Source organism: Rhipicephalus sanguineus, chromosome 5, assembly GCF_013339695.2.
Source record: "Rhipicephalus sanguineus isolate Rsan-2018 chromosome 5, BIME_Rsan_1.4, whole genome shotgun sequence".
Taxonomy (NCBI): Eukaryota; Metazoa; Arthropoda; class Arachnida; order Ixodida; family Ixodidae; genus Rhipicephalus; species Rhipicephalus sanguineus.
Genome location: NC_051180.1, coordinates 134,897,091 through 134,923,005, shown reverse-complemented (window position 1 = coordinate 134,923,005; position 25,915 = coordinate 134,897,091). Strand labels below are relative to the sequence as shown.

The following is a 25,915-nucleotide window of genomic DNA, read 5'->3' as shown; positions in this document are numbered from 1 at the left end:
CTGGTGAGAGTTGGGCCCCCTGAAAACGCGCTCTCTACCGATCGCTCCGGCTTTCGGCGGAGAAGCCAGCCTTCCAGAAAGCAAAACCCGTCGGTGGGCCCGTAATTACATAGGAGGTGCCCGTCGCGGGGAAAAGGAGCAACGGAGCTGCGTCAGCCGGATTCCCGTTACCGATGCCTTTTCGTTCATTCCCTCTTTTGCTCTCTCGTTACACCTGGTCAGGCACTGTATGCACGCGTGTTGAAAATCATCAGTTGTTTACGCGCATCTTTTGTCTTGCCAATAATACAGCCCATAAGGTATCTGCACGGCTGCCGGCCTTGGTATCTGTCGCATCGGGCTATCTAACAAACGATTCAGTTCATTACTTCAAAAAGCAGAAGGAATGGTCACATTTGGAAAATAAATGAGAAATACATGGGAACGGGCTGAAGCGCGGCTACTGTCACCGTCACAGGCAAGCATTCACAGTAACCACTCCAGAGTCGACGGGCACTGGGCATTATACTTCATCTCTTGTTTTTCTTTTATTTGCCCCGAAGGCCCATCGGACATTACATAGGGGGGCAGGGGGTGCATTTTTGTTCACAAAACACTGAAAATTTTATGCACGTGCGTAACAAAGATTACAGCGGCGCCAATAATAACGATTGTTTTCCTTATGCAATGCGCCTAGAATATCACAATAACATACGGAAAGCACTTACAACAAACAATACAGCAATTTGCACATGCAACAGCCACAACAACAACAAGAACACGGCGACAACAGTTGCAACATGAGCAACAACAACGAGCTCCTTGCAGCAATGCTTCTGTCCTTATTCGTTTGGGTGCCCCAATCCTGGCGCCGCGGCTGTTGAGTCTCTCGCAAAGCAAAGCCCACAGCGAGTGGCGGGCACCAGTAGCGCCGCAGTGGCGTCACGGTGCGGCTATAAAAATCTGTGACAGAGCCAGGCACGTCGCCCACGGGTGAAACGCTCCTGAGCCAGTCTCTCTCCCGAAACCGTTCCCGCATTTGCCTGCTCAAATACCTGCTTGCTTGCCAGTGTGTGCCCCACCACCCCCGGCAGAGAGAGAGAGAGGTGGAAGAGGAGGAGAGAAGAGGATTCAGGGGAAGTCGGGGACACAATACGTGATCTGCATTGTCTAGCTCCCTGGAATTTTGCTTCCCCTTCATCACCACTCCTTTTTTTTTTGTTTTCTTCGCCGCCGCCTCTCATTTTTTTTTTCATTGCTTTACTTTAGCGTCACCGAAATGATCGTACCTTCCGCAGTCCGTACTGCATCGTCTCATTTTTTTAGACAGGAGGGTTATCTTCTTTTCGGTTGACGCCATAGCTTTCTCTCTCTCTCTATAACAGCCTCGTTCTTCTGCCTTTAATGGGGCACAGGAAATAGGCGAGGAGTCGTGAGCACGGTTAAGAGGATCGATACCCTCGAGTTGCTCTTGACGACGCCGTCCTTTGCTGTCCGAATAGTGTTTGCTTCTTCCGGCGGGAATATGACGTTATTTCAAGCGGGCCAAAGAAACAACGAAAAAATCGCCGAAAATGGCTAGAGCAAGAGGAATTCATCGTTCCATGTATGCGTAGGCATTTTATGAAGTATTTTGTCCATGCTCCCAGAGAAAGATGAAAAGGTCAGACAGAGCGAGCAGACAGACACCTAAAATGACCTCACTTTCGATGATCAAGATGAATAAAATTTATTTGAGTGGGCTGACTCAATGGTACCTTCAGAAAAAAAAAAAAAGAGCTCGGAGGCAGGGGCGCGGGAGGGTTACAGGTAATGATAATATCGGGGTTTGTGATGAAAAAACCACGATATGATTATTAGGCACACCGTAGTAGAGAGCTCCGGAAACTTCGACGATCTAGTGTTGTTTAAAGTGCGCTGACATCGCACAGTACACAGGCCTCCGGCATTTCGCCTCGATCGAAATGCGACCGCCACGGTCGGGATCAAACCCGCGACCTTCGGGTCAGCAGCCGAACACCGTAACCACTGTACCATCGAGGTGGACTGGGTTACAGGTGCTACGTAGTGAGTGTCAGGTGAAATCGTATAGAGGGCCCTAAAAGGGCTACAGGTTTTATCGACCTGTGGTCTTTTACGTCGATACTGACATTCTGGCTTTGTTACGAACGCTGCTTTACCGAGTCCTAATATTTCGACAGTCTGTAATTCCAAGCGAAAGCTTTACCCATTGATAGTATGAGAGAAAGAATAAATGCTTGAAGCCGTTTATCATTACGGACTAATGAAGTGCCTTTGGATCGTCTTCAATCTACGCTTTTTCTTGTCATAGTGAACAAGAGATATTTCAAGACTTTTGTTGCTAGTACTTCTACGCGTATTGTTATTCTTGTGAACCCTACGCCTACATGCGAATTACTTGGGCTACGCTACGTAAATTTGCCGCTAGTTGAGGCAATTTGAAAACTGTAGTCGTAGTTTTTTTTTTATGCGTAATTTTTTATGGGCAACGCGCTCTCGCAGAGAACGCTGTAACTGATTCTCGGTGTGGAGTTTCATATCAAGGAAACAAACGAAAGGTGCCGCAATAGGTAAAACTATGAACGTCATCTAATACACAGAAGAAACAAACCGGTAGATTTTTTTTTTCAATTAGTACCCATCGAAGGAGCTGGCCAATGAATGAGCACAATATCTGAATTTCCCAGAAAAGATGCACAAACTGCGTAAATGTTCTTTGCAAACGCTGTCATGTTGTGAAAATCGTATCGATCCTGCTAGCAAAATTACTATCAAACAAAGCCAGCCGCGAAGGCGCCACGCAGTACTTGTCTAATGTCGCTGGCGCTTCATCTTGGCGTGATTAAATGTAATTTGTCCTTCTCGACGCAGACTTTCGATCCAGTAGTGGGGCATATGAGTCACAGAGTTGCCTTGCCGCTGCACGCAAATCCAGATAGAGTCCACCTAATGTCATTGCCACCGTCCCCCTATTCTATACGAAACGCGCAGCAAACATGCCGGACTGTGTATATACGAGGCGAGACACATATATAAATGGACGGGGCTCCTCAACCGACCTCTTCACCGGTGCCGCCGTTCATGGGAACGTCGGCTACCGTGGAATCGAACACCTGCCACGGTGGCGCCGTCTCTTCTGCTGTTGTTTGTGCAGCTTTCATTTGGCCCCCGGTGATGTCATCGCCATGGCGAGCGCCGAAACTGCGCGCATTGGAGGGAACAGCTGAAGAGGGATGGTTACGGGTGTACGGTTGCTGCAAAGAGCGTTTGAGCGGCACTTTATCTCGAATTCTGAAGAAAACACCAGAGCGGTCCTTACTTATCGTTTAACCACTGAATTCTGAAACGCGCAAGCAGGCGGCTTTCGAAAAACGAGCCGTATACAGTAACTCTGCAGAACTTGTTGCTGGGCTAGTTGGTACATAACTTCGAGAAAAAAACCTAGACGCCTAAGCGCCACTTAAGTACAGTAACTCTATTGTTGGCCCAGAAGTCACTTTATCTCTGCCTTCGGAGAAGGCCACGCAACATGGTTCACAGAAACGTGGTGGCGCAGGCGGCGGTCACCGCTCTCAGGCGCCACCACGCCGCCTAAGTTAGGCGATTATAAAGCATTTTGCCAAGTCTCCTAAGGCAAGGAAAAACAATTTTGAATAACCTGAATGAATGAATGAATGAACGAATTTGCGCTACTACACCATATGTTAAAATGAACGAACGGGTATTTCTTTTCATCTGAGAGTCTTTATCAGAGGAGCAATGGTGAGCCATTCTGTAGTGCGCTTTCTTCTCCCTTTGCGTAATTGTAGTATTTGTAGCGCATTCGCCTCACATTCACCTTGCAGTAATGTGCGAAGTCCAGCGTCCACGCAATTCTTTACTTTCTCGAATTACCTCCCTTACCAGTATTTTTGCCATGTTCTTTGCTCAGATCCCCTGTTTCCTTAGCAGTTCACTACTTATACTAGATTTTTTCTGTTTTGTTTCTATGAATTAATATTACCAAAGACAACAATACCCAGCCGACATTTCGCCCAGTAACACTGCTGCGCCGACGCAGGAGGATCCGTCAGTCTCTGCAGCGTAATGCTTCTGTACACTCGATGTTGTTTATTTTTTCCAAGCATATGCGAATATTACCGGAATCATTCCGTTGAGCTGTGCAGGCGTTGCTTCAGCGCATATACAAACAACTAGTGCCTTGCTGCGCGTAATGCAGCGCGACAGGCGTTTACCACCGACTCGGAGGCACTTTTTCTCTTTATTACGCCACCACGTTCGGCGAAAGACCGGCGCCGGCTCTTCAAAGCCGCGTGCCGACAGGAATAGATCGTCCGGAACGGCTGCGGGTGGCAGGTGTGACAGCTTCCTCTTCCAGGCGTGTGTGTGTTTGTGTCTTTGCGTGTGGCATGTGTGCGTGTTTTGGTACGTGCGAGGGCGTGGGCTCTCACCGGCGCAAAGCCGGTGGCGGTGTGTTGAAGGCGCCACTCTTGAATCTTGATGTCAACCGTGCAGGGACTTCAACCGACTATACATGTCGGCACAGAGTACAAAGGGGACCACACTGGCTGCTGCATAGCCTAGAAACACTTAAAAATTCGAAATGGCACCGACACATGAATGGTCTTCGTTGCGCGCATGAGTAACCCTCATGATAATGCGCATCAGTTAGATTCATACACTCCGCGTGCACATATTTATGTGAATTTCCTTGCAATACCCGGCGTTCCCCGAACGAAGGATGTGTGGCAGTGGCATGACTGAGGGATTCTCTAGGAGGAAAAAAGAAAAACCGCACAACAACCTTGACATTGGGCAACAGGAAATGCTCCTGAAAATACAGGAAAACGTTTTGAGAAGCAGAGACTCACACAGAAGGTTTGGTGTGAATGTCACTGATTGATTGATTGATTGATTGATTGATTGATTGATTGATTGATTGATTGATTGATTGATTGATTGATTGATTGATTGATTGACTGACTGACTGACTGATTGATTGATTGATTGATTGATTGATTGATGGAAAAGAAAGGTAAACTAGCACAAGTCGGTACAAACAAATCTGCACTCTTTGGTCCGGAAATTCTCAGTCTGCCCTTCGAGACAGTGGGAGACCTTACTAAACTAAAGCGATGTGAATTCCCGTGAGCGATAATTGATATGTGAATTCTCCGGAGAAATTACTAGTTATGTTGTCAAGAAAATTTCTCGGGCGCACCAGCCACATAGCCATTAATTCGCTCATACAGGAGAGCTCGTGGTGTCCAGACCTGATTTGTTATATCGCTGCCTGCTTATTCTCAGCCAAGTATTTTGCTCGCTCTACATTTCGGTCGATGTTTCTGCGGCTTTCGCCGATCGAGGAATCGCGCAGCGGATCTCCGCCGTCCGTCATTCCTGAGGACCGTGCTGAGGACACTAGACAAATACAACAGCAGGGTGTGCCAGCCACTAAGCGTGCTGGTGCACTGTGTCGGCGACATTCTGCCATCTTCAGTGGTAACGATGATGCCACGTCGAAGATTGTCTGCTGTCATTTCAAAAAGACTGAAGCCCCCCCCCCCCCCCCCAAAAAAAAAGACAATACAATGAAGCTCAACAGCGCATAGCTTCTGAAAGCGCAACTTAAACGACACCAGGACAGAACACTGACAAACTCTCACACAGCAGTTGTGTGTTCTTTCGGGGTGTCATTTAGTTTGCGCTTTCATAAGCTATGAATCAGTACCCCCTATAGACCGAAATCACTGCTCTTTTGTTTAGCGGGTGTCTCTATTGCTTGTCTTAAAAACCATGAATACGACCATCACACATGGGCTGGCTTCAGGACAATCTTCACGGAAGTATTCGGCCGATCTGTCATGCGCAAGCTTCACGCAGGACAACGCTCTCGCAGCCGGTTTCAACAAACTATAGTGGTATGTTCATCAGCTAAGCCTAACCTTTGATAATCTGGCGATGACAGAGGTGGAATAAGGAGGCCCCATCTCGTACAAACGGCATTCCGGACGATGTCCTTTATATGATTCTGTCAAAAAAATCCTGCGAGTGTTTCTGAGACTACTAAGCTTTTCCGATGAAAACGTACCAAGTATTAACCTACAGCCTGTGAGTATTGGGCTTGCTGTGCACCGTCAGTAGTTAAAGCAAGGACGACGGAGGCTTCAAATCACAACAAAAAAACAACAGTTTATTTACAGCTACAGCTCATACGAAAAGATCGGCCCAGGGACACGGGACAGGGAGGCGGGGTCCATGATCTCGGGCAGGAGCAATCGGCCAGCGCGGCTGACAGCGTCTGTCCTTCTTGGCAGCCCACACGCAGCGCGCAGGATGCCCCTTTTAAACCACGAATATGGGCCACGCGCACCGTAACTGCGCAGAACGCGGCGCTATCTCGAGATAGCCGGTGGACGTGGTTCCCACAAGCCTTAGCGTTTTACTTCAGCGGAGTCTGTACAACTTCTCAAAGTCAAGTCATTTAATTTGAAACATTTATTTTCGCTTCATCACAAAGAAATGCTGAAGAGCATGCAGTTTTAATCTATGTACGTGTGCTTATAACGTTCTGTACCTGGCGTATCTCTCTAACAGCGACCGTCCCTATTATATTGCTAGGGACGAGTTGTAGGCTCCGTCTCACGCTTTCACTAAACCTCCGCCCCGCTCATCTTCCAAATTGTTGACCTTTTAACCTTTTTAAACACAGTCTTTACACTGCAACGAATAACATATAATGCATCTCCGCGCATTGCAACTGTGCAGTATTCGAGCAGTTACGTGCAGTGTGATGCTGCAAGCCAAAGCTGCTTTCTCAAAGGTGCGTGTAGGGCTGAGAGAGGCCAGCGTAGCCACTTAAGACCGTGAACTCCAGCTTCCTACAGAGCCGTCAGGATCGGTTGCGGCACGTCTAAGGACTGGCCGCCGAAAAGACGCTGCGTTTACGCGCCGTGTGCGCATTGGTGTCGGCATACGCGCCTAATGGAGGCACGGTTATTACGACTCGCGTTTCGGCGTTACGTGGGCGAAATCGGGCACTCTCCGCTGCGAAAGTGCCGCGCTCGTATAAACCCGCGTGCGTGTTGCGGTGCTCATTCACGCAGTGAATTCAGGTTTTGGCGTGGTATGAAATCTGACGTTCGTGAGAGAGGAGGCGTTTCCTATAGGTAGCTTTCTTGTCTACAGCGGTGGCGCCCCCGTGGTTCGGGCGACGGCTGAAACGCGCGTTTCATTATTCTTCGGCCGCGCTACGGGTGGCGCCGTTCGTTGGGCCTATGGGTGTCCGGCAAACAGCAGGCAGGCGCCGCCGTTTCATGCGGGGGCGACTAAAAGACCAGCGTGGTTGCGCCGCGCGCGCCACGTGAGGCGCCAGGGCGCGACTCGTACAACTCATATACACGGGGCACCACCACCGCCAGGAATTAAACGTTCGCTCGCGTTTCACGCGGAGCTCCGTTGGCTTAGCAGTGCGCACTCTGCGATGCTGCAGCCGGACATGCCCGTTCGTGCGTGCATGTACGGTGCGAGGTTGCACTACACCGCTGCTCCTCTTCCGGAAACGAAGCCGCCGGTGGCCCTTTCCTTTGCCCTCTGGTGTTAGCCGCGGAGTGACCTGCCGCAATCTCTTCACTCTGCGCCGCCCTCTGCCCCTATCGTTCTGTCATACACTCTAAGCCCGGTAACTCATACTGCAACCCATACGCAGTTTTAACCCATAAAATAAGGGTTACATCGAGAGTTGTTTTGACTTTTTAATGTTTTTCGCGATGTTTAAGGGATACGGGGTCCATCTGCTCAGAAAATATAGGTTTCGGAGCGCTTTTATAGGTTACATTAGCGAAAACTAAAGTGTAACCCTTACACAGTAACCTATAAACGGCGGCGCAACGTTCTCACGCAATAAAAGCGCTAGAGAGGCGCGCTTGCTCCCTCTCGAAGGTTCAACAGGAGACGCCATTTTGTCAGTTTCATCTCTCCTTGATGCTTTGTTTTCGTGCTTTATGGGAAGCGTGCTATTATGGCGGCGTGACGGTTGTATACGTTTCGCGCCTCGTGTATTAGTTTTCGGTGGTTTGGGGTACCTCTCTCCGCATCCATGGCCTTCACGAACAAGGACATGTTCAGCGTTTTACGAGGCCGATGTAACGAACAGGTCTGCGACTGCCGGAAATATGCAGTGACTGGTCCGTCGGAGATAAAATGCGAGTATTGCGACCATTGGCCCGGCGTCCACGGGAAGATACTCGAGCTTGGTAAGTGCCGTTTGTTCAAACTACATGTGCTTGCGCGTAGCATTTCGAATGTCGGTAGCACTTGCAAGCTCTTCTGTGTTGTGGACTGCGTCCTTAACTCTTACACAAATAGTTTCTCTAGTAGCACAGTGCGACATTGCTATGCACCGTAGCCTTTTGCAATGAGGCTGTGTCTATTTACTCATGGCGCACGTGGAGGTGGAAGTGGGCGCGCGTTTACATTTTCGGCTTTTTGAAGACGCTGCCACCGGCGCCCTCCTCACTCGAGCTTGGTAGATAGAGTTCATTACGTGTTGCGTGTCCGTTTACAGATAAGGTTTCTGTATGTTATGCCCGCTCGCCTATCTTTGCGGCTCCTGCTGCTTTTCGAAGCGGAGCCGTCGTTTGCGCCTGAGGGTTATGCAATTACAAAATGCCTTCAGAATCTCCTCTTGCCTAGATGTAATATGTATCTTGTTGAAATTTTCTCTGTGTTACTTTGCACAAACTCATGTCCTCATCATTACCTTTTGCAATAAAGATTGTAGTATTTGTTCAAGAATTCCTGAAGTGGCTGCCTGAAAGCTTGTCATCGTTTTTCGGAATGTGTACAGCCACTGCTGTAAGGAAAAGCTAGTTCGGAAAGCCAACATGAAAGGTTGTGTCGCCAGCTTCGAGCTGAAATTGCTCTATGAGTAAGTCGTATCGCTTTGATCTCTGGTCTTCTAATTTAGCTGTGAATTATTACCTATCATGACCCGTGCGAGTTATGTATTTCTTGAAACTAACCCAGAAACGTTATTTTTATGAAATATTGAGTTCATTGTATTGGACATTTTCAGTGAAAATCAGATTATTACGAGCTGCAACACAGCAGATTGCCGCTGGCAGTATGATGCGCTTGGGGAGGCACTTTCTAAAAAGTACCGACGGTTCATGTGGGAGAATCCAAAACCAGCTAGCCGTCTTCAGCAGACATGAAGCCATGTCTGTGTAAGTCAAACACTAAACACGAGCTAATAAATGCAGTCACATGCAAGTTGGTTAACTGAGTTTGTGCAATATTAAATTCATCAATTTTCAGCTTGAATGATGTTTTCCTGAAATTAATCTATTTTTTAAAAGTATTCAACAGCTATGAATACCAGTGTGTACTTGCTATTTCTCATGATTTTTATGTGTCCTTTTATTTAATTTTAAAATAGCTTGCAAAGACTTTAGAACACCCAAAATAATTGATGGATGTTTGTTTTGCAGAGTATGTTCATACGAAGACTATCAATTGCACGCAAAGCTAGAAGCCATAGGGAAAAGAAAAGAACAACAACTGTCCCAGCCTCCACAGACACCTTTGTCTTTACAAAGGAAAGTGCTGCCTCTGAGTTGCAGGTTCGTTGCCTGGCATGTTTGCACAAAACTTTTGAAGCGCCTGGCGTTGATTAACCATCCGCACATAGCATGAGGTACTATGCAGTTGGATTACTTGACATGGTACTCACAGAAAAATTCATGAATTTCAGGCATTGGATTCATCTAGCTTGTCTGGTGTGGTATATGATATGGCAAGGATGAGGCGCCTTCTGGAAATAACGCTTCCTGAACGTTGTAAGACACATGCGGATCCCTTTCCTCGGTACTTCTTCGTAGAATAAATTGCAAGTAAAGTGTTGGTATTCCTCGAGTGTTGAAAAATGCATATATTTGCGTATAAGGCTTTTCACTACTCTTTTTAGAGATTCAGAATAACAGTTGCTCACAGGATGGGTTAAAAAACCAGCCTAAAAAGAGATGCTTCTTGTGGAATTTGAGGTTTCCCAGCTCTGCTTTATTTGATTCTTTTTGCACTTCGGAAGACAATATTAAAATAGCTAAAAGGGTGCACATTTATTCATAAAAAAATGTCCCCTGTAGCAAACTCTGAAAAGGATACTGTGCAAAATATTTATGAAAGTTTACCCAAGTTTAACACGTCAACTACATCTCATTATACATCATCACTTTTGGTGCTAGGTTCTATCCCCGCCCCCCCCCCCCCTCTCTGAAATGTCCTTGAAGGCGAGAGGGACACGGCAAGAAGCAAGTTCGAACTTCGACGTCAGTTTTAACTCATCCCCCGAGGAAGGGAGGTCTCCTCCCGAAACTGTTGGGAAATAAATATTTATATCACTGTTGACAACGCCTTCGTTGTGTTATACCCATTACTCGAGAAGAACTGGCCCATTGAACCATTAATAATAATATATATATATATATATATATATATATATATATATATATATATATATATATATATATATATATATATATATATATATATATATATATTATATATATATGACTTTTTTCAAGCCAAGAAAGCAGGGGCACATTTTTATCGTACTTTGAAGTGCACAGTACTGTTAGCATAATTTTTACGTTACTTTGGTTTCATTGTAGCCAAGCTAATCGCTGTTTCTTGTTTGCTACTTTTGTCCTTGGGACTAAGTTAGACCTACATAATTCTTGTTGTCTGCGATTTTCCGAATAAAAATCTTTCGATTGTGTCACTTTGAACTCTTTTTTTAAATATGTCACACATCTGTGTGGCAAATTACGCAGCCTATATACTTAAGCTGAAATATTTTATGTGGTATATTTGTAGCAGCATACAATACCCTTTCACTGCCGCAGCATTTTCAGCAGTCACGTGGAGTGCTATTAAAAATTAGAATTGAACTCCTGATGTTCAATATATATAAATATCTGCTTATGATTGCTAGATACATGTCATTAGTGCTTTGTGTGCTAAGGCCACCCCAAAGTCTGCAAAGGTCTATTTCGATAAAATAGGCCGTATTTCAGGGCATGATAAGCAAAGCATTTATCGAATAAAGTAAAATGTAAATGAGGTTTGTCGAAAGCTGACATCCTTCTAAAGGCGATTCTTCAGTCGGGACTCATGTTGTAATTTGTCAAGTCTGAAACAAAGGAATGTGTGTGTTTGTACGAAAGACATGGCCGGCAGCTTTATATATCGGCACTTCGGCAAAACACCAAAGAAATTAATTGAGCGAGATTTTCGAAAACTATATTTCGAAGCAGTGCCCACGCCTCACCATGTTTTCGCTATAGAAATAAGATGTGACTTCTTGGCAATATCGCACTCGTTTACGGCATTATTTGAACTCAGTTCAGTGCTTCAATACTGGTGAAACTTGCTGACACATTATTTGTGTTCTGTGTACTACCTGCCGTTTTTACGAAGGCCGGTAGAAGATTGAAAAAATCATGTGAAATTTTACGCTCGTAATTGGCGCTCGAAACTGCACCAACGTTTGGGCCGTTCGCCGCCCAAAACATTAGAATATTCTACAACAACCTTGGCCATGTGTGAAAATCGTCACTTTATATATATATATATATATATATATATATATATATAGCGGTATAGAACCTACCACGCATGACGAAAAAAATGTAGCACAGATTTTCACAGAGGACCTTTGTTTTTTAAGTATTATTGCAACGTTTTGAGGGGTGAAAGACCGACAAGTAACCTCTAAAATGGGTATCTAACACGTACAATACTAAGGGTTACATATTTTCCTGTATACTTATAATAAGGGTTACACGTATATAAGTTACTTTTTAACCTTTAAAATATAGGTATACTAGGATTTGAAAATGTGCACCTATAGTAAGGGTTACCCGGCTTAGAGTGTATTCACGGCGCGTTTCGAGACCCCCTGCTGGAGGTTGTCCCGGGAGCTGTAGTTGTACGAATAGGAGGGCATGACCTGTAGCTGTCGACCAATTGAATCTCTCTGCTTGGATTTCCTCTGCATTCGATCAGTGTCAAGAGGATAACGGTGCTAAAGCGAGGTGAACTGACACGTTGACGCCATCATGCACAGCGGCATTAAATGACTGTGAAAAGTAATTTATGTAGAGTTGTAATGTCACGGTCACGTTAGAGTTCGAACGCACAGTCGTACAGAGGTGAAAGCTTATTATGAAAGGAGGATGGATCCAGGCCAGCCTCAGTGTGTATGCGAGTGTGGGAGCTGGAAGGTGGTGGAATAACTGTAATAAGGGTTACCAACAGGCAATCGATATTCGTGCTTGTTATCTATCCACAAACTCGTTCAATACCGTATCCTAGTTCCTTGGAGTGATAAAGCAAATTTGGGCTTTTGATGTGTCATCCAAAGAAAAATGGATTATTACAACGCTGGTGCCCAGATTTCTTCTGCTAGTAAAAGGTTCACTTTCTTCTCACGTGGTTCAAGTACCGTAATTACATTGAAAAAAAAATGTTTATAAATTCATTCAGCAGGACTCCTTTGTGGTTAGGTGGTATGTTTTGGGCACCACCACCACCACCACCACCAAAGCACAGGACCGGGTTGATTGGCGGAACATGGGAGAGGCCTTTGCCCTGCAGTGGGCGTAGACAGGCTGATGATGATGGTGATGATGATGATGGTATGTTTTTTATGTTAATTTACTGGGAACATTGGCTGGCGCTGTGCCACCTATAGCATTCCAGAGTCTTGCGTTCCGGGGACGTACCAGGGATAAGCATATTCACTTTCCATACCTACGCTGTAATAGCCCCACGTACAGACCAGGCGCTGCCTACACCATAGGTCAACATTCTTAAAATAGAAACTGAAGCCACAGATACTGCGGTGTCGCTGTGTGCCTTCCAAGCATGCGCGAAGTAAATCTAAGATGACTTGTACGAACGCGGCCCCGAACCGATAAATTTTCCTCTCTGTATTTATACGGTGCCTCTCGGAGCGGTGTACCTTTCGGTGTTTCTCTAGGAGCAACGCCACAGCAGCCACAGGCATACGTCGTCCACTGCGGTGTCAGGACAGCCGACGCTGGTTTCTTAAGCCAGTTATATTGTGGTCTTCAACCTTTGCCTTTCTGTCTAGTCGTGTGTATTTAACACGACCCTGTTCTTTCCAATAACCGAGGCCTTGTAGTTCGCCGCTGCAACCATCCGGCTATAATTGATTAGGGGTGGAGAACGTGGACTCACTGACTGGGCCGGTGCCTGTAAACATCTGTGTGTGTGTGTGTGTGTGTGTGTGTGTGTGTGAGCGCGCGCACACACACACACACACACACACACACACACACACGCGCGCACACACACACACACACACACACACACACACACACACACACACACACACACACACACACACACACACACACACACACACACACACACACACACACACACACACACACACACACACACAAGCTGTAAAAAACATACATACAATGCAGGTGACTGCTGGTGCTCTCAGAGCCCACGAACATGCACATGTCGTATTTTCCGAATCTTTAAAGCGACAGCTGTCGAGTAAAGAATATACGGGCCCATGATTTGCGGCCAATGTCTAACCCCCGCCGTCCGCCCCACGCCTGTCAGCATCTATTATCGCGATTCTGCAGAGCTTTCTCGGAGTGTGTGATTGGTGCACCTTATAACTTAGGCCAAATGTCGTGACCTTACCACCGTCTTGTCGTTCAAAACCACTCTATTGTATAGTGCTGAGGCGCTGCTGGCAGCGGCAGCGCATCGGAGTGCTTTCCATCGGAGTTCAACCGACGAATGTGTGCTGAGAGTAGGCGTAAAGTGTTCCGCGAAATTATCCAGGATGGAATGAATGCATTGACCCGAAGACCAGTCGGGCCTAAAAAAAAATGAAAAGGAAGTGTCTTTCGTAAGCTTGCATATCGGTGTCTACACTTCGCCGCTGGACGCGCAATTTGATGGAAGATGCTAAACAGGAATGCTAGCAATTTTGGCCCTATAACCTTGGTAATTCGCGTATTTCACTCTAGTTGTTTACGTTGTCATGAGCCATATCTGCAAACCTCATGTACAAGGAGTAATTTTTTGTACATAAATAAGAGCTGTTCGGCACAGTCATTCAGGCTCTGTATTAAACTAAGTTAAAACTTTAAGATTGTGGTAACTATCCTATAAATTGTAGAACATTGTCATTTCTTTTTTTAAATTGAGATGGAGAAATCCAGAGATACAGTATAATAGACCAAATTCTTGTCGTTAATCTAGACAAATGGTCACCACCATCTGGCTTTTTGTTGTTGTTCGTTTGATTTTTGTTGGGGAGGTATCTGAATAAAATAATTTGAAATGATTTATCCGAGAACTTTAGGCGAGTTCGTTAATCACTTATATATTCGATTTACGCAACTATATCCATAGAGAGCATCCATTAAAGAACAAAAGCTGTCGCTTCTCAACTTACATAAGCGTCGGAAATGTTCTCTCAAGTCAAGTTAGAGGTCTTAGAGTGTCGTCTAAGAAAATTGTTTTATTGATTTTTCAGTAGCCAGCAATTTACATCTACGTTAGCTACAACCCAACGTAAAATTACAAATTTTAAGAAGAAAAAAAAAGGTATTACCAAGGAAATGAGTTCAACTGCTCTTTAGTAAGAAAACTTCGGCTTTTTCCAGTTGCTCGAATGGGGAGCTTAGCTCATTAGCTGCCTACTAGAGGATACTAACTGCGAACACTCACGAATTATGATTGTCCCCGCCTTTGCGTTTTCCGTAGTGGCCAATGAGCTCGACTCCTTCGTTTTCGAAATTTTTAATCCGGAGCGAAGCAGCCTAGGAATTGGGGAGAGCTAGATGTAACGAAACAGTAATAGAAACTATATAAGATTACTAAATATTCACATATATATGTGGAACATGTTATAACTTGGTATAAAACAAGCAGTGACTTCAAGCATGAGCAGCAGGCACGCAGGGCGTGAGTTTATTATTAATCCTCATGAATAATTTACGTCACCCTTCTCTAGCTACAGGGCTAGCTCACGGAAGTTGTGGATTGTGAGTGGCCTGTTCTACACTGTTTGTGCGGAGCGTGAAATGAACGGGTGTGGTGAATTTAAAAGATCAGTAAGAAAGTGATTATACGCGTCACATGTTAACGGCAGGTTGAGTTTCTACGCTGCTCATATCAATTTTCATGCACGTGTGTTTGCCACTGAATACTTGTATCGATTGCTGATAATTATTGATTCCTTATATTTAGTTGAGTGTCGACGCTAAGCGTTCTTTATCGAGTTTATGAGCCAACAGATCGTGTTGGTCTAGCATCTTTCTTATGCTCATTATGTTTAGCATTCCTAATTGTAAAAATTGTAGAAGTGAGTAGTGTAAATGCGTTAATAATAATAATTGTTAGGGTTTAAATTCCCAAAACCACGATATGATTATGAGGGACGCCGTAGTGCAATGCTGCGGAAATTTCGACCTCCTGGTGTTCTTTAGCGTGCACCTAATTCTAAGTACACGGGCCTCAAACATTTCCAGCTCGATCGAAAATGAAGCAGCCGCGGCCGAGATTAGATACCGCGACCTTCGGGTCAGAAGCCGAGCACCATAACCGCTAGACCACCTTGGCGGGTGTATGTACATGTGTTAAGACACGATGAAAAATTGAAGGATTCAAAGCGAAAGACGTATTTGAAACTATAAAAAGTATAAAAGAAAATAACTACTTGGAAAAGCATGCGAGTGCCCTTTTGTAGAAGATGTTCAAAGTGAATCAAAGTTAGTCAAGCTCTAAGAAATTGATGAAACCATGAGCAACGTTTGGCACAGTTGCAAGCCATTTGATTTCTCTAACGACGAACGCAAGCTGCACAGAATAAATGCTTATATTCACGCAAAAATCGAGAGTTTAGGCGATTCATGCATGTTTCCGAGTAGCACACGCACGAGAAAAAGAAAAAAGAAAGAAGAGACATGTGGGTCGGCCAAAAGCAAAGGAACTAAATCTACTCTCGGGCATCATTAGACATTCTAGGGAGTGCCGTGGGCTCGCCTGCAAGGCTGTACGCCATGTCCAGAGAAAATAGCATTGGAGATCGAGGGGGAGAGCAGAATCACTGGCACACATTAAAAGAACGAAGCTGCAGCTAAGCAAAAAAGAAAAGCCGGACTCCTGCCCACCAACCCCAAGAAGTCTTTAGGGGCTCTCTACCGCCGTTTGGGCGCCATATAAGTTTTGCTGCTTCACGATGTACTTTGGTCGCCGGAAAAAGGCCAGCAAAGGCGAATATATCACCTCTCAAAAAGACTCTTCATGTGATTGACTGCTTGTTTTCCATGCTGTTTCGTTTTGCGTCTGCCTGAAGAAACGGGAAGAGAACGCGACAGTTTAAGAGGGGCGCGGAAGGAGGAGAGGGCATATAGGAAAGGGAAGAGGGGTGGAACGATGTTGGGCGAGCAGGGTCGCGGCTTCGTTCGTTCTCTGGAGCGGACTCAAGCCCCGGATAGCCTGAAGGCAGCATTGGCCAGGAACTGCGAACGATAGAAACAGTGCTCGCTCGTGCCCTCTTGGAAGAGAAAAGTTCTTGAAGATAAATTTGCTACAACTTTTTCATGTTCCTTTTATCGGTACATCAGGCGATAATCGAAAACCGCAACGCGTGGTTGTTATTTAGAACCCGTTGCTTTAGACTTTCGTGTGTTTTTTTAGGGTGCAGATGAAAACAAAACGTAGGAAATGCGAGCGAGTAACGCTTGGCTGACCGACAGACATTCCCGGCGAATACCTCGCCCAGCAGGAACGCTGGCAGTCCCCAACTGCGTTGCCTTCTACCCGAAAAGTTTATAGCATTCATATGTCCTCCTCATAAGGGAGTGGCAGTGTGTCTATTTCCTGTTGCGGCGGAGCTGCCTGTGACGGACGCGACGTGGTCTAAGCTTCCAGTCGCACCCGATATGTTCCATGGTATACATTCTATGGTATTTCGATATATTCCATTCCGCTTACGGAAGCATTGATCAGCGAGAAAGCTAAAATATCCTAACACTTCGGCGCGTACCGCCTTTATTACAGAAGCTGCTTGTAATTCAGATGCTACAATACTTAGGGCTCTTGGTGCGCTATATTGCTTCAGCTATAACGCCTATAATGCTCTTGAAGGGAAAGGGTGTTTATGTAATAAATAAATAAATAAATAAATAAATAAATAAATAAATAAATAAATAAATAAATAAATAAATAAATAAAATATCTGCTACCACAACAATAAACACGCACAAACAACTGCGGCATTTTCGGATATCTATGCTGCTTGTGAAGGACTGTGACTATAGGAAAAACAAGAAACTGATTATTTGTAACCTTTGAACAAAAGTCCCTTCTAATAAACGAACACAATGTCATGCAGCGCGAGCCGACATTGTTGTTTCACGATGCGTGAAATGGTGGCCTCCGCGGCGGCTTGGTCTTACGCTGATATTTGTGAAGAGAAGTAAAATAACTTCAAATACTTCATTTCAGATTCAAGATGCAGCATTCATGAAGTGCTAACAAAATGTTCCGCTAATACTGTACAGCCATAGTGCGTGGCTATGCAACAACAAAACCTCAGCTCTAATGAAAACATGACTACGAAGACATAAAGACATGACTACAACCTACATAACGGGTCCATCTGAAGTATATTTTCGTCGTATTAGAAGCTCGGTCCATCGCTTCACCTTCAGGTGGCAATCAGCGCCACGCAGTCACGAATGCTGTTCGCCGTTTTAGGTAACGTGGCAGATTTGATTTTTAATGCGTTATGTTCCCATAATTCCGAAACGAGGGGGTATTATAGACGAAAATAACTCGCTCTCATTTCGGGGCTCAGAGCCATTCTGGTGGGGCTCTCAGCGGATGAGCGTCGTAAGAAGAAGCTGTTTTGAAGACGGAAGCAGCAGCTCAACTCCATAGTCTTCGCGCTAGCTCTTTTCGTGCGAGTTTGGTTGCCCCGCGCGAAATAGATTACACCTTTTTGTTTCTCTCGCATTTTCTCTCGACGGACGTTACTGCGGGCGAGGCCCGCAATCGCTGTCGCGATAGCGCCTTGCCGCTTGTTACGTTTTCGCGTTTATGTGTATTTGCTTCTGAGGTTGCCTTCTTCTGTGCCTGATGTTTTCTTTTCTCCACCAACTTCTCACACCTTCTAGCGCGTCCTCAAGTCAGCTTACCCTCCCATCTCTGCTCTAGCTCCACTTCTCACGGTTCTTGTTTTTTTTTAAAGGTTAGCACATTTCTTCGTTTCTTTCCGAAAAGGAAGGCGTTTGCATTCACGTTTCTAATAGCTGACTGAGTTTGATTGGACATTATGTCAACAGTGACTTGATTCTCGTTTGTTCCTTGGAACCACGGAACAATTACAAAAAAAGAGTATATAACGTATTCTGGAGTGCATTTGTTTCTTTTTCATTTTAGCAAAGCTACAGGTGTAGCGGTATTGCAGAGTCTTTTTAATTGACCTAAATTGCACAACCTTAACGTCGATGACTATTCTCTGTTTTCACAGTAGTGACAATTTTCCGTTTGTCTAATCTCGTGCACGCACCTGAGGTTCGAGGGCTCTGTACCCCAACTGGCGGTCGCCACATATTCACTTTTATAGTCCAGTGTCCATTGATGCTTTGCGGTAATTCTGGGCCATGGTATATATTTTTATGCCGACTCTCGCTGAATAACTTCAGCGAGGTAAATCGTCACATTAAGTTCTAGTGCGGTGATGAGTTCACAGGAGAAACAAGGTTAGCATTTTGAAGAAGCTTTAGCGCTCAACGCATTACGATTGGTCAGAGTGGGCGCACCGAGCGCGGCGCAACACGTGAAAACTTTTTCAATTGTGCCACAGAATCGTTCAATGTTATAAAAAAAGTAACATGGCGAGCTTGGAGGCCGTCAGTCTGACCAACGTCGGTCTGACTTAGATACGCATAAAATTCACGAAGTTTTTTTTTTTAACCATCGCTATTTCCTTATTAACCGTGAAATATGGCAGTTCGGTACCCCAAAGGGCCGCTTATTTTTTAAGATATGCGAAAACATCTGCAGTGCACATCAGCTATTCCTCAACGCTCAACACACTCACTCAGCGGAACATTTACTCAGAAAAGTATTTTGTTTTGCTGGCGCTCGTTTTCCACCGACGCTTGCGAGTCATTTGTGACTGCAAACGATGTGACGAAAAGAAAGCGCGCTACGTCATAGAATAACCAAAATTCTGGCAAACGCGAGTGCTGCACGCTCTTCGAATAATAGCGCACGTGATGACCCCCCCTCCCCCACTTTCTAACAACTTTCCTTGGTCGGCCGGCACGCGTCAGGCCACGTCAACGCACACAGCACGTGTGTGCTAGGCGCCTCCGCTGCCAGGTTGTCCCGTCACGCCCGGTGCGCGGCCGCACCTCAATGGCGCATGCGCTATGCCATCTGCATGCCCTCGTGCTGCCGCGCCTGGCAGGAATGAATGGCCGCTGAGATGGACGACCTGTCCGACGCTGTTTACATGGCCCTGAGTGATGCGCATTTTTCCCGCCTGCCGCCTGCTCTTCGACGTTTCGCAGCATTTGATGACATCCCCCTTGCTGATCGAGGATGTAGCAACACCAATACTTCATAACTTTGCCTATGATGTTCCTACCGTGTACTGGGAAAGGGTATAGTAATACTGTGAGAGAAGAGAAAGTCCGGTATTGATGCCGCCGATGTACTAACAGTTGTGAGCTCTTTGTTACAGATGGTCAATCAGTATGATATGTAGCGTTTAGAAATAATAGCTGCGCTATTGTGGCCTTGTTTAAGTGCGCCGCGCGATACCATGGTGTCAAGATCTCGATCATTCTGAAAGCGCTTCCACTTCACTGATCTAGAGCTGTGCGTTCGTCAAGTCTCATTTTCGAAGAGGCTCAGGAGCGGCCCGCTTCGGGCTAGGAAACTAGCACGACCTATTGGACCTCAATAAAGTTCTTTCATCCATCCATCCGTCAGTAGCGCACGAGCTGTTTCATAACTTAATAATAATATCTGGGGTTTTACGTCCCAAGACCACGATAGAATTATGAGAGACGCCGTAGTAGAGGGCTCCGGAAATTTCGACCATCTTGTGTTCTTTAAGGGGCACCTAAATCTAAGTACACGGGCCTCTACCATTTCGCCTCCATCGAAATGCGACCGCCGCGGCTGGGATCGAACCCGCGACCTTCGGGTCAGCAGCCGAGCACCGTAACCGCTATACCACCGCGGCACTGTTTCATAGCTTACTCGACACCGTAACTGCGCCTATTTGCAGCTGATCATACATGCACCTGATCGAATTTTTGCCAATAGATTTAGACAATGCATGAAGCCGTGCAGCAACACGGTTGAGGGAAGGCGGTTTCTACGGCGCAGATATATGACTGCGGCTAACATGCTTAGTATCGGAAGCGTGCTGCCGAAAGCATCATTTAAATAGTTGTAGTTTTGTGTTATTCAAGGCTAACTGATGTATGTAAACTGGTTTCATAATCGTAAACACAACAAGGTGCTTAAGTTCGCAAAGTACTCAGATTTTGGAAAAACTGATTGCGTAAGTCAGAAGATAAAGAAAACAGAGAAAAGCAATATGTTGTGATGAACAAGAATATAATCTCACTCTTGTACGTTACGTTGCAATGCATATAAATTCGTCTTCGACGGGCACAGTTATTTTACTTATATGTTTTTACTTTCGTCACTGTTGTTGTTTTCGTTATATTTGACGATATGTGATAATGGCCGGTCTGCTCGAAGAGGCTGTCCAACACAGTCGTTTCGCGTTGCACGCACGTTTATCAGTCGTTTGTGGTTACCATATTTGTTTAGCATAGCCATACGATTTCTTTTATATCTTCTCCCATTCTAGCGTAACATGTATGGATATGGCTCCATTGCCTTAGGAGCCCTTCGTCCAAGGGTCCTGAGACACTGGCCGACTCCATTCTCAGCACAGAAGGCTTCGAAAGCATTCTTGCTCTTTTTGCGGACAACTGGTCTTAGAGACAGACCTTGAGCAATATCGTCTTGTCGTTTCGTTTCGTTTTTTTCTTTTTTTCGTGTTCCTCCCCGCTCCCTTTGTTTTTGTAACACCTCTTGTCTAATATCTTTTATTGCCCTTACCCCTTTTCGAAAGAACAGGGTGGCCAGCCGGTCTGAAACTGACTAACCTCCCCGTCTTTCCGTCTATTTCTTCCTTCCTTGAGTTACTTATGCAGATTTCACAGAAACACGTCGGTATGTACATTGCAGGTTGCATACGCGACAAAACCCATGGACGTATAATTACGTTCGAGTGTCATATATTGTGTCCCTCATTCGCTTTGTTCTGTTTTACATTCGTAGCGCTTCGCGACGAGTTCCGCCAGCTTCCAAAGAGCATCCACGTTGCGGGTGGGGAGCCGGCGACGCTGGAGTGCGTTCCTCCCAGGGGCCACCCCGAGCCCACAGTCACCTGGTTCAAGGACGGCGCCCAGGTGCAGCCGGGCACGGGGCGCGTTCGCCTCCTGGCCCAGGGCGCACTTGTGATCGCCGACGTGCGCCCGTCCGACCAAGGACGCTACGTGTGCCGGGCGGCCAACATGCTCGGCACCAGGGACTCACCGGCGGCACTGCTCTCTGTGCACAGTAAGTGATTTTCTACTTTACGACAAGCTGCCATGGTGCGCATCTGGAGGAGACGATCATGAGGCTTCTGTTAGTGGCAAGAGCACCGGCTCTGTCGTAGTGCTATATATATATATATATATATGGCACAACAAACGACAGAGCCAGTGCCTGTGCCACTCCTGGGCTGACTCACTATCTTCTTAATTGACTCGCTATCTTCCCCCACTATAGTGTGGGAAGATAGGGAGTCAGTTAAGCGAGTTGGTCGAGTTCATTTAACGTGATGATTATGGGAATACATTTAAAGGACGTGAACGATAGATGCGCTTTGTGTATCTTCTTCACGTATCGTCCACGTCTTTTAAGCACATTTCCATCATCAACGAGATAATTAGTGTTAGTGTCTTCAAGAGCCTTCCAACTTTTAAAAACAAAGAAATTTCGGACACCTCAGAACTCCGGAAGCAAGGTGTTTGAGAGTGTCGTGCGCTCAGTATACAATGCACTGTGTCACCGGTTAGTGAGTATTGACTTTCCTCCACAGCGAAGCCATATTTCGTCCGAGTCCCCGAAGATGTGACGTCGCTGGCGGAAGAATCCGTTGAGTTCCAGTGTAAAGTGAATGGGGATCCCAAACCGACGGTCACGTGGAGGAGGCAGGATGGCAAGATGCCCGTTGGCAGGTGAGTCATGTGACCAGCAACACTTGAGCAGCATGTGTTGGTTCATCAGCCTTACAACTTTTTAGGATCGCTTGTCGCGATGCAATGATATGCATCAGCCTAGGGCCATATATGTCTGTTTTGCATAGATATGCTACTTGTAAGCTCTTATACTTATACACAAGAATTTCTTCAGTCCACAAAAATTGCAAGATATAAAGCAGACTCGTTGCTGTCTCGCCCAGAACCAATTATTTATGAGGGCTGATTTTCCACATCCCGTCACGCACGAAGACAGCAAAAGCTCAATTAACAAATGTGCTTTAACAAATGGAAGGAAAAGAAGTGGAAACGCGATTCATTAGGCTTAACTGGTGATACCGGCGTAATTTTTTTTCTAGCTATAGCAGAATGTATTGGTGAAGTGGGCGTTGGCGTCCAATGTGAGTGTTCACATGTTCTACAGTTGACCTTTGAAATATTTGCTCTTGCTTCTCTGCAGTAGTACCCTCTATGCGGCAAAGCCATCATGCTGCTTGCGTATAACAAGATTGGATTGGGAAATAAGAAAATAAATACATCAACAAAACAAACATCTTGCGTAGTGCTTGTTGAAAAAAGGGAAGGCGATCTGACATCTATTGATTTTCTTTCAGGGCTTACGTTCAAGAGGACAAGAGTTTGCACATCAAAAATGTCGCTCTCGCAGACGAGGGAACATACATTTGTGAATCAGAAAACATTGTTGGCTCAGTCTCTGCGTCGGCGACATTGACAGTGCACTGTGAGTAGCCACTCCTTTATTTGAGTTCAGCAACATAAAATTGTTTCCTGATTTTCGATAGAGTCTGGCGCAACGACTCCGTTGTTTGCTTCTAATTACTTTTATGTCTTAGCCCTAGTTGCAGAGTATGTTTTCGCGCCGTGTGCAGAATCATCGTGAATACTGATACCTGCAATGCACATCCTAAATCAATCACCTATGTAGCGAATGAACTCCTCTTTGCGTAGAATTACGCAATGTTCAGAATAATTGTTATTACAATTGACAATAACAGTCTGCTAAGCCTTCAATGAGTCAGAAAAATGAGGGAAGTTTCGCAGATGTTTTCATAATGAAGTGGATATAGTTGCTTCATAATGTACAATTAATCAACTCTAGCCGATGGCCGCATCACCAACAAATGAATCGCCTATCGTCAGTGTTTTTTCACACACTGTTTCTTACATTGCAGATAATGAGTTATCATAGCGTGTAGCGAGCTTATCAAAATGTTCCTTGCGTTATAAAAATTATATTGTGATTCATGCATGCAGCAAGTCTGCCTTCAAATACAACGACGTTGATAATCGCCCCCACTAAGAGATACTGTCCTGCCTGTACATTTTTTGTTGTTTTCTGTCATTTTGCATAAATGTAGAACGGGGAAATAAATAAATAATTATTCTCCTTATTTGTTAACATCTGTCTCTACGAGCGTTAACTATGCTGCTTTATTACTGCTCGATTAATTTTCGGTGCAAGCTTTGGCATAACTTCGCTTTATATTGCCCTTCCCTAATACGAGCCGAAGCGTATGCCTACAGCCCGCTGTTGCGCAATATCTAGATTGCAAGGCCTCCTCTAATCAAGTAGTTGGAAATGGTTCCAATCAGTTACAGCTTCGTACACTATGCTTAACATGTAAACTTGCCGTCGACAAAAATTATCCGCAGTGTTCAACGTCACTTCTGGCATCTGCTGTGAAACAATTCGCTACTTTGTCTAAAGATCAGAACGTAAAGCTGTAATTTACGTTGCTCTCTGATGATTTTCTCCTGCTAATATTACGGGAATACGAAGTTTGAAAACAGCTAGTTACATTATGGTAAAACAACGCGGACCCATATAGACTTCAGTTTAAACGAGAAATCCGCCGAATGATCCCTAAACTCTTGTTTAGTGAACCATTTACAGGAAGGCTGTGGATACCTGGTCACAATTTTTCTTGTCTCGTTTCAGCGCGTCCTACATTCCGCCTCACGCCTCAGAACCAGAAAGTGGGGCTCAACGGTGTCGCCAAGTTTGACTGTCTTGCGACAGGCAACCCCCCACCTTCCGTGTTCTGGACCCGAGAAGGCAACCAGGTTAGGATCATTACAACTCTGTCATTCTTCTTATCTCACTAATCCGTACAACGAATAGGAGGCCATTTTTGTCACATGCCAAATATCTCTAAATGAGAATTGATGCACGCTGAAGCGCAATGCTCAGTAAGCTCTGCACAAGTCAACATTAGTGCGCCATGGGAATTGAACTCGCACTGATGAAGATTTATAGACGGGAACAGCAGATTGCCAAGTTTTCTGAAGCTTCACAGAATACGTCCGAACTGTCGCACGATTGCAGGAAAGAACCGCTACTCATCTATGTCGGCTTGGACTTTTGCGTCAAACAACAAGTATTCCGTGACTGGTCACTGAAAATTGACAGTTGTCTGTGGGCTAACCCAAAGATGGCGGTTTCAATACAATTAAGTAACAAAAACAAACGTTTATCGATTCTTGCTGCTGTGCCTTTAGTCTAAATGACGTACTAGCGCCGGTGGCCGCAGTTAATCAGACCAAGTCCCACGTGCCAGCCTAAAACCTCGCCTCCCCAATTTGTTGCCATTTTACCCGCGCAGGTGCTGATGTTTCCGGGCAAGTCACATGGCCGCTTCTCGGTGAGCAACGAGGGCACACTGACCATCAGCGGTGTGCGAAAGGAGGACCGCGGCTACTACGTCTGTTCGGCGCTGTCGGTGGTGGGCTCGAGCATGGCCAAGGGTCACCTGGAGGTGACCGCCCTCGCCGACCTTCCACCTCCCATCATACGACTCGGACCCGGCCAACCAGACTCTGCCGCTGCACACGGCCGCCCAACTGCCCTGCGATGCGACCGGCACGCCCAAGCCCACTGTGCAGTGGCTCTACAACGGGGCTCCACTAAGGATTGAGGAGAGGCCCCGATACACCCTTGTGCAGTCCGGCACCCTTCAGATACAAGGTGAGGGCATGGCTCCATCGAGAAATCTCATAGCATGTGCAAAGGAAATACATAACTACATGAAGAAGGTTTGCGGGTGGCTTAGTCGGGGAGGCATTGTTCTTAAAGGGGCCCTGCAACACCCTTCTTAGTTATATTGGAATAGTCTCATTATTGACGTATGACTCTTCACGAGTCATATGCCGCAAAACATTTTCGAATCCGTCAAGTCTAAGTGGTGTTACCAAATTATAGAGATCACGTTCCGCAGCTTTCTTCCTCCACTCAACGCCGCGAGCGCGCGGAAAGCTGCGCGGGGCGTGAAGGGAGGGAGGACGGAGGTGCGAGGAGGCGCCGAAGAGTTACGTCAGCGCCGGCGGCATTTTTTTTCTTCATTTTTTTCTCTCTGGCGTCTCGGCGCAACCACGTGGTCTGTGGCGCCACTTCCGGTCGGCTTGCGTGGACGTCGTCTCCATCGCACGGTGTATCGCGCGTGCTTGAAAACTGCGAGTCGGTTTGGTAATGTTGGGTGTGCACCTCGAAC

General features: G+C 45.8%; 1 pseudogene; it reads left to right on the top strand.

Moving 5' to 3' along the window:
* LOC119394265 (roundabout homolog 1-like) overlaps positions 1–25,915 on the top strand; it is a 59,159-nt pseudogene that overhangs the window by 13,873 nt on the left and 19,371 nt on the right.